This window comes from Antechinus flavipes, chromosome 2, assembly GCF_016432865.1.
Source record: "Antechinus flavipes isolate AdamAnt ecotype Samford, QLD, Australia chromosome 2, AdamAnt_v2, whole genome shotgun sequence".
Taxonomy (NCBI): Eukaryota; Metazoa; Chordata; class Mammalia; order Dasyuromorphia; family Dasyuridae; genus Antechinus; species Antechinus flavipes.
In genome coordinates this window covers 481,487,816-481,497,190 of record NC_067399.1, presented here as the reverse complement: position 1 = coordinate 481,497,190, position 9,375 = coordinate 481,487,816, and positions in this window count along the sequence as shown.

Here is a 9,375-nt window from a genome sequence, read left to right as displayed (position 1 = left end):
CTTCTTCCTATGGAGGTCATGTTACATGTAATAGTTAGCATTAACTATTGACTATGTAAATTGACTACAAGTTTACACTCTCTGAGCACATACAGATGAAGTGCCAAGATATTCCTCAACCTCACTTGCACACTGTTTTGGGTTTGGTGGTTCTGAGTGAGTATAAAAAGCAAACAAAGAAACTCTGAGATACTAAAGTCATCTTTAATTTCCGAATGGGCATTGCTTCAGACAAACTGAAACCTGGGAAAGACCTTAGGTTTAAGAAGGCCAATGTCTCCCACCATATCCTGCACCATCACCAGTCATCCCAACTTTTGTCTTACTGCTGAACTAAAGTGTCTGGAGGAGAGACTGGAGCTGTTTACTTTGCTCAGTTCTGCCTTACTTAAATCCAGTCTAGATAGCCCTTCTGATGTCACTGGTAGTCTTCAAGAATGAAGGACCAACACAAACAGCAACTGGTAATCCTCTGAGCACTGCCAAAATCCAGCCATCACCAGCGTGGTTCAGTGGACAGTCAGCAGATAATTAATTAGTACTTGTTGTAAACCAGGTATTGCATCAAGCACTCAGGAGACAGAAAAACAAGAGCAGTCTGTGACTCTGAGTAGTATACCTTCTAATGGGGGAGACAACATGTAAATAGATACATTAGAGATACAGAATAGATAAGTGGTAATTTTATAGCAAGTAATTTAAGCTGGGATCTAGAGACCTCTAGATTTCAGGGAGCTGTGAATTAAAACAATTTGATAACTTTTTCAATGTTCATTTCCTTTGTAACCTTAGATATTTTATTCATTTAAAATTCTGAGGATAGATCCATGGGCTTTACCAGATTGCCAAAGGGGTCCATGTAACCAAAAAAAAAAAAAAGATTAAGAACTCCTGTTTCTGAAGCATTAGCAGCTGTTGTGCATGGAGAGGGATCCAAAAAGCCTCCTGTGGAAGGTGCCATATTTGAGCTGGATCTTGAGGGAAGCCAGGGATTTGGGGGAGCATCCTAAGAACTGGGGTCAGAATATGTAAAGGCAAAGAGAGAGGAGATGGAACAGATCAAGAACCAGGATTAAAAGAATAAATGATTTGAAAAGTGGATTAGAGGGAAGTGTTGGTTTTGGAGTCAGAAGAACTAAATTAAAAATCCTAACTCTGCTTCTTAGTACCTGTTTCCTGGGCATCCATCTCCTCATCTGTAAAATGAAGGCACTGGAATAGATGGCCTCTAAAGTGTTTCCTATCCCTATATGTCCAATTGATTAATGTTGGATAGTAGTCACTTGATGGCCCATGGTTGAATCATATATGGTATATGTATTGTACAAGGGGTAGAAAAACATGGCAAAGAAATTTCGATTGTTTACAAAGTTAGTGTTTTTGAGAAAACATTCCAGGTGCCCAATTTGAATCTCCTGGTTTAGGAATTTTAAGATCTAAATACTTGGATTCTCAGGGAGAATATTTTTAAACAGTCCTTGACCATGCAGCCTTAACCCAAGCACCAGCTGCCATCTTTGCGTGTTCTGATCTGTTGCTAATGCTGATTGCCTTTTTATTCATTCAGATACCATGTGCTTAATTCTTCTTAAAAGAGGCAATTCTTGAATATTCATAAGAAATATGCTTTTATGAATATCACTGTTGCTTTGTCTGTCACTACTGTTCTCTGCAATAATTAGTATTAACTATTGCCTATGTAAATTGGCATTAGGTTCTGCAGCCTTAATGAAATTCTACTCCCTCTTTTCCTCACTGAACCACAGTGGTTCATAAAGCACCAGATCATAGAATTTAAAGGTGAAAGGCACCTTAGAAATCCTCTGATCTAATCTCATTTTCTAGAGGAGAGAAGTGATATCAAAATAATTAGTCCAAGGTCATACAAAAAGGGAGTTTCCAAGATGAATTCCAGGCCTTGGACCCCAAGCTTCTTTTCCCTCTTATATACTGCCTAGTCGTGCCTCTGTGTATTTGTAACAAATCCTCCAATTTTACAAGCTTGGATAGAGGAAGGAGAATTCTGATTTTTCATAAAACAACCACCTCTATGAGTAAAGCTGAGCCATAAATTGGAATTGATCAGTTAGAAGACTCCTCCCTTCCTTCCTCCCTTTCTTCCTTCCTTCCCCTTTCCTTCCTTCCTTTCCCTTTCCTTCCTCCCTCTCTTCCTTCCTCCCTTCCTTCCTTCCTCCCTTTCTTCCTTCTTTCCTCCCTTCCTTCCTTCTTTTCTCTTTCCTTCCTTCCTTCCTCCCTCCCTTCCTCCCTTCCTCCCTCCTTCCTTCCTTCCTTCCTTCCTTCCTTCCTTCCTTCCTTCCTTCCTTCCTTCCTTCCTCCCTCCCTCCGTCCTTTCCTCCTTCCTTCCTTCCTTCCTTCCTTCTTTCCTTCCTTCCTTCCTTCCTTCTTTTCTCTTTCCTTCCTTCCTCCCTTCCTTCTTCCTTCCTCCTTCTCTCCCTTCCTTCTCTCCCTTCCTTCCTTCCTCCCTTCCTCCTTCTCTCCCTTCCTTCTCTCCCTTCCTTCCTTCCTCCCTCCCTCCTTCTCTCCCTTCCTTCTCTCCCTTCCTTCCTTCCTCCTTCTCTCCCTTCCTTCTCTCCCTTCTTTATTTCCTTCCTTCCTTTTCTCCCTTCCTTCTTTCCTTCTTTTCCTTTTTCACTCCCTTCTCTCCCTCTGTCCACACAAGGAATCACATCCTTACCTGCAGGTGCTCTGCCCAAAATGATGTAAATTTTAATTGCTGAAACTTTATAAGATATCTTGGCACTTGGGGTTTGAATTCTGGTTTTACCACTAAATCGCTATGTAACTTTGGGCAAATTTGTTTTTCTGGGTTTGATTTCTTGTTCTTGAAAGGGAGCAAGTTGATTCAGGTAATCTCCAAAGTTCCTTCCAGCTCTAAAATCTGTGATACAAAAAGCATATAAGAGAGGCAATGTGGTACAATGGACAGAGTAGGTGTAAGTAGAGCCAGTAAGACTTGGGCTCAAATTTTGCCTCTGTAACATCCATACTCAATCCACATTTTTCAGTACCATCCCTATGCAGGGGAGACCTTTACAAGTAGTGAGATTCTTTCCTGACTCTCTTTCCTTATCTCTAAAATGGGAATAATCCCAGCAGCAGTGTATGCCTCATAGGGCTTCTGGATGAGAAGATGACAACAAAGGACTTTACAGAATTTAAAGCGTCATATGAATGTCAGTTATGATGATCCTGCCAAAGATCTATAGGGATAAGAAACAAGAATAGACTACTGAATGGGCTAAGAGGAGGGGCAAACAGCTAACTGGTCTGAGAAAGTTAATTTCAAGCAAGTCTCCCACTTGCCACTGTGTTATTGGCATGAATTAAAAAGACAGAGTTTCTGATCTTGCAAAAGACTGCTCAGGTTTCCCGAGGATTTGGTACCCTAGGACACTTTGTGAAGAATAGTTTGGTGTGCCTATGGTTGACTTGTTTTAGGGAAGGGGACATGAAAGGCACATGGTAAGGAGGATAGAAGACTGTCCTTGGAGCAAGAAATGTCTGGTTTCATGTCCTGTCTCTGGCATGTGACTGCCTGGGCCAGTCACAACCCCTCAGCGCCTGGAGCACCTCTCTGAGACTATAATGTTAGAGATGAACCCCCAGTAGATACCCACAGAGGATATTTCCCTATATCATTTGAAATTGAAGGTTGGGATTTTCAAAGTGGACAGAGTGGATAGAATTCCTCATTTCTTGATGCATTCAATGCTCTCTGATATGTTATTCAGAGTCTCCTCCCTAAGTAGTGTGTGTATATTTGTGTGTATATTTAAATGTAAGACAGAGCCAGCTGATGCTGTGTTGAAGCCTTCATTCATTCTTCCTTACCTTTATCACCTGCAAAGGCAAGCAAACATGTGCCAGACTGGGTTTGGGTTGTGCCGCAGAAAAATACTGACATGTACATGCACACATATTCCCCTCTAGCAGCCAGCGTGCTCCAGAGCCCCAAGCATCAAAAGGCCCCGAAGCTACACTAAAAAATATCATCAAAATCTGGCTGGTGGAGGGGGCCACGGCTGGTAGAACTTTAGAGCAATAAACATTTAGACATCTGTGGCTGATTTAAGACCATTCTAATCTAGCAGCTGTCCAGGCACAGCTGGCTACCCCAGGTTGAACACAAGCCATCTATAAAGAATATACTTAATAAGATTTATGCAAGAAACATTATTAAGGTCTCCTATCCCAAATATGCTCTTTGAGGTGGCAAACACTAATGGAACTTTTGTCATGGAATGAGAGAGAGGCTGAGTTCTGTCACACAGGGAACAGAGGACTAGAGGAAGATCCTTTTAAGTCCTAGTTTCTAATTCTGATTTTGAAAGTGATCTTTCCTTCCCCTGATTGTATATGTATTTACTTGTGTGTGTTTGTGTATGTGCATGCATGCATGTTCCTGATCCTAGCACCTAGAAAAAATATTAAATTTGTCTTTGTTAATTAATTTGCAAATTTGGGAAACATTTTAAAAATGATTGCTCTGTGTATTGAATTCTCTGGAAAAATAGAAAGATGAGTAAGATATGCTTCCTCTATCACTGGAGTTTACAATGTAGTAAGTCATGAAACACATACTCTAACATTCCAATGGTATGTGACCTTATTGAGTTGAGTCCCAATGATGCAGACTGTAGCCTATCTGCCCAGCTTTAGCTACTCTTACTTATTGTTGTCATTTTTCCGACATGTCTGACTCTTGGTTCCCCCCATTTAGTTTTTTTAATTAAAAAAAATTTTTTTGGCCAAAGACACTAGAGTGGTACCCATTTTCTTTTCCAGATAGCTCATTTTACTTATGAGGAAATAGCTAACACAGTTTAGTGACTTGAGCAGGGTCACATAGCTAGTAAGTGTCTGAAGCTAGATTTGAACTCAGAAAGATAAGGCTTCTTGACTTCAGGGCCAGAGCAGTGCAACCTAGATATGCCAGTATCATTGGGTAGTCTCTAATATAAAAACCTTGGGGATTGCAGTGCTTCATGATACCCACAGACATATAACATCCTTGGGAAAATGTTGATCTTTAAAAAAGGACATACTTCTTGAGACATGATCAATATACTGTATCATACATACATACATACATATATACATTTATATGTATTGCAAATTGTAATATGACAAATGCAGAGTAGAGATATAGAGAAGAGAGGAAGAAAACATGCTTTGGTCTCAGAATGGCTCTTCTTCCCTTCCTTCTTTCAACATTCATTCTCCTCCCTCCATGTTCTCTAGCTGTCCCTTTATTCAGAGACATAGAACTGATAAGCAGTTTTATGACTCCATGTTATCTCATCTCAAGAATAATTTCATTTTAAAAGAGACTAGGTGGACCAAAGAACCAAAAAAATGAAGCTGTAATAGTGAAAATTCAAATAAAGGGTATCAGGAAGGAGTCAGGGGCAAGAAGGGATTGTTTTGTTGGTTTTCTTCAAATTACACTTGTGAAGTCAGCTTATATGTATGTGTGTGTGTGTGTGTGTGTGTGTATTTGTGTATTTTGTATTTGTATATTTTACAGTTTAGAAAGCAGCACTATGTGGAAGAAAGAACACTGGATTTGGAGTTAGAACATCTAGATTTGGATCATTACTATTTGCCACCTGCACAATTTTGGGCAAATCATTTGACTTTTCTGTGCTTCCGTTTCCTCTATTTGCAAAACTGGGATGATAATACATACATTACCTAAGGGTAATTATGAAAGAAACACTTTATTAGTTACAGAATACTATATACATATGAATTGTTATTCCCATTATTGTTCTTGTCATAAAGACCAAGGGCAATTTGTGTGGACTGACTGCACAAAATCAAATGATGTATCTTAATGAACTTTTTATTTTTTCCTTCTCAGGTACCTTCCCATGAGCACTTTTAAGATGAAGCTTTGAAAGATTCTTCATATCCTAGAGAAAACTACAACTTTAAATGGAATCATAGAAGGGATCTTGGAGGTCTTTTAGTCCAAACTCTTAATTTTACAAAAGAGGCCAAGAAAACTTAAATATCTTGTCCATGGTCACCTAAGGTATCGGGTAGCTTTTGAAGTTTCCTTCTTAAAATATTTGGGAGTATTCTGTGTTTTGTTGTTTGTTCCTGGGAGTTTTGCAACAGTCACTTTTGTTGGGTACTTAACTAGTTCTGAAAGGTTAATTTTCAGAGGCCAGAATTGGTAGTGATGCAAGAGGACCAAGAAAAGTCTTATATGTGTGTAGGCATGGGAAATGTAGATTTCCCCTGTTCTTTCTGTTCTGCCCTGGAGGTGGCCCCTTACTTAGGCAGAAGTGGTGCCCTAGGATGAGGGTGGTTGAAAGCTCTCAGGCTCCCCCATTTATACTTATTATGTCACAAGGCTTGAAGGTTGAGAGTCATTGATTGTTCAGTTTTTCAGTCATGTCTAACGCTTTGTAACCCCAAATGGGGTTTTCTTGGCAAAGATACTGGAGTGGTTTTCCATTTCATTCTCCAGCTCATTTGACATATGAGGAAATTGAGGCAAACTGAGTCAAGTGGCTTGCCAAGGGTGACCCAGCTAGTGTCTGAGGCCAGATTTTAACTCAGATATTCCTGACTTCAGGGCTATTAAGCCATCTAGTTGCCCTTATGATTTGGTTTAAAGCATTCTAAATTCAGGGAAGTTCTTGCTAAAATGCAGGCTCAATTCTGAGAGAAGTAAGACTGTTATCAGTTATTGACATCTGAGCAGGGAAGAATTTACCAGATTAATTTGCTAGCACCTTATGGGAATATAGCACTAGACAAGGATATATTGTAGTAAGGAAGTGAGTGTGATGGTGGAGGAGAGAAAATGGCAAGTAAGGTCCAAATTAAAATTCCTTCTCTCTTTCCCTCTCTCCTTCCCTTTCCTTCCCCCTTCCACTTTTCCTCCTTCCCGTTCTCCTCTCTCTTTCTCTTCATCCTTTCTTCTCTCCTTCCTTTCTCTCTTTCTAGTATCTATCTTTCTATCTCTATTTCTCTGTCTTCTCTGGTTTAGTTAATTTTATTTTAAAAAATCTTATGTTATTTATTTATTATTTTAAAAAAACCTTTGTATTTTATTTTATTTTATTTTTAATAGCTTTTTATTTACAAGTTATATGCATGGGTTATTTTACAGCATTGACAATTGCCAAACCTTTTGTTCCAATTTTTCCCCTTCTTCCCCCCACCCCCTCCCCTAGATGGCAGATTGACCAATACATGTTAAATATATTAAAGTATAAATTAGATACACAATAAGTATACATGACGGAACCGTTAAAAAAAATCTTATTTTATTGATACAATTTGTTTTTCTTGTCATCTTCATATTTAAGTATATCCTTTTGCACCCTCCCCCAGCTAGTTGTCTCTTGGAACCAAGATTAAAAACAAGGAAAAGCTTTTCAGCAGAACCAAACTCATATCTGATAACATATGCAATATTCCACACTTAAAATCTTTTTGCAAAGAGGGGTACAAATTAAAAAAAATTTTTAACATTTAATGAACATATGTGATGAAAGTCTGTGTAGAAGGCAAAAAAGTAAATAGAACTCTGCTCTCTAGAAATTCATAGTCTAAGAGGACTGAAAAGAAACATATATCAAAATTGTAAATGACTCGACGAATATTAGTAATAATGGCTAACATTTATATAGCGCAAAGCCAAGCACTGTGCTAAGTGTTTTACAATTATTATTTCATTTGATCCTCACAATAATCCTAGGATTAGCTATTTTTATCCCCATTTTACAGATGAGGAAACTGAGGCAAAGAGAGATTAAAAAGCTTGACCAAAGTCACACAGCTAGTAACTGTCTGAAGCACAATTTGAATTCAGATTGTTGTTGTTTGTCTTTCTTGAAGAGGACTGATGACATCAGCAGGGTAATAATGTCTTAACTTGCAAGTGAATTGCATTTAAGTGAAGCAGACTAGTGTAAAGTCAACAGCCTCACTCCTCTAGAATTATCAGTGGTGACAAGACTGGTGACAAGTCAGGATGATTGACAGTGCACCTTTTGAACTCAGATCTTCCTGATTCTGGGCCCATTATGCTGTCCACTGAGCCCCTTAGCTTTATAACATAAGGCAAAATGGCAGATGTGCTACCAAAGCGATATATAGCAAAGTAGAGTGAGAGAATATGGCTAATGAGGAAATCAGGGAAAACTTCTGGAGGAGGTGGCATTTTGAGCTGTGAGTTGGAGGACTGATAAGATTTCAAATAGTTACCATAGGGTGATGCAAATTAAAAAACCTTCGTGGGCATCGCAAATATATTTGCTCAGCATGAGAGAGATGGGTGGTGATTGTTTTTAGGGGGCAGTGAGCCTTCTCTGAAATCATAGCAGTGTAGATGTGTCCCGCTTGGGCGATAGCTCTTTTCACTGCCATTTTTGAGACCTATAACCTCCATTCCCTCCCCATCACAGGGCAACATCAGCCTGAGCAGGTTCAGTGATTTAGTTGTGAAACTCAGTCCAGTGGGGCTGCTAGCTGCTCAGATCGAGAGAAACCTGCCTCGCAGCCCCGGGAACCTGAGGGAAACTTCAACAAGACTTTGGTAATTTGTATCTAACTCTTCACTGAGGCATTTCAAATGCCACTAACTTATCAGCCCTGATCTAATTGCTCAAACTACCCCTTTGCACAATTTGTAGCGGCAAACCCCTGTTCTTGGCTCATCTAGCTAATGTCTCTTTTTTTCCACTTGGTGTCTGCAATCCCGAAAGCAAAGTGTCATAAGAGGGGAGCCAAAGGAGGCATTGTCGGCTCTGCTGCAAATCAAAATAATTTGACACTTTCATTTTCATGATTTCATGTGGATCAAGATGTTCCCCAAAAGGAAATGAACCAGACCCATAAAAGGGAGGAAAAGAGGGGCTTTTGCTTCAGATGGTCCACATATGGTATAAATTATTAAGGAATTAGCATTTTTCCATAATACCAAAGGCATGAGCAGTCAATAGAAAATAATGAATCCCAGGCAATCAATAGACAGTAAATTCAGACTCAGGAATTGGTGCTCAGCTTAGAAAGAGGGCAGGAGAGAAACTTTTGAGTTGAAGAAACAGCCTGTGGGGAAGACTTCACTCTAATAAACCAGGGCATCTGGGAAGAGATCCTAGAAATTATGGAAATAAAGGGAAAAGGGAGGACACATTAGAGATACTTGGTGCCCCAAATGTGACCTGAGGCGGGTGCTATAAATATCACTAATGACAGGCATTGGGCAATTGGTTTTGGAGGTGGTTTGTGGATTTTAGCTGAAGGCAGCTTTTGGTGGTGTGAGGGGGTTGTATATTCAGGCTGTTAGTCTGGCTTCCAGAGGATTTCTGGCTATACACATCAGAGCTGCAG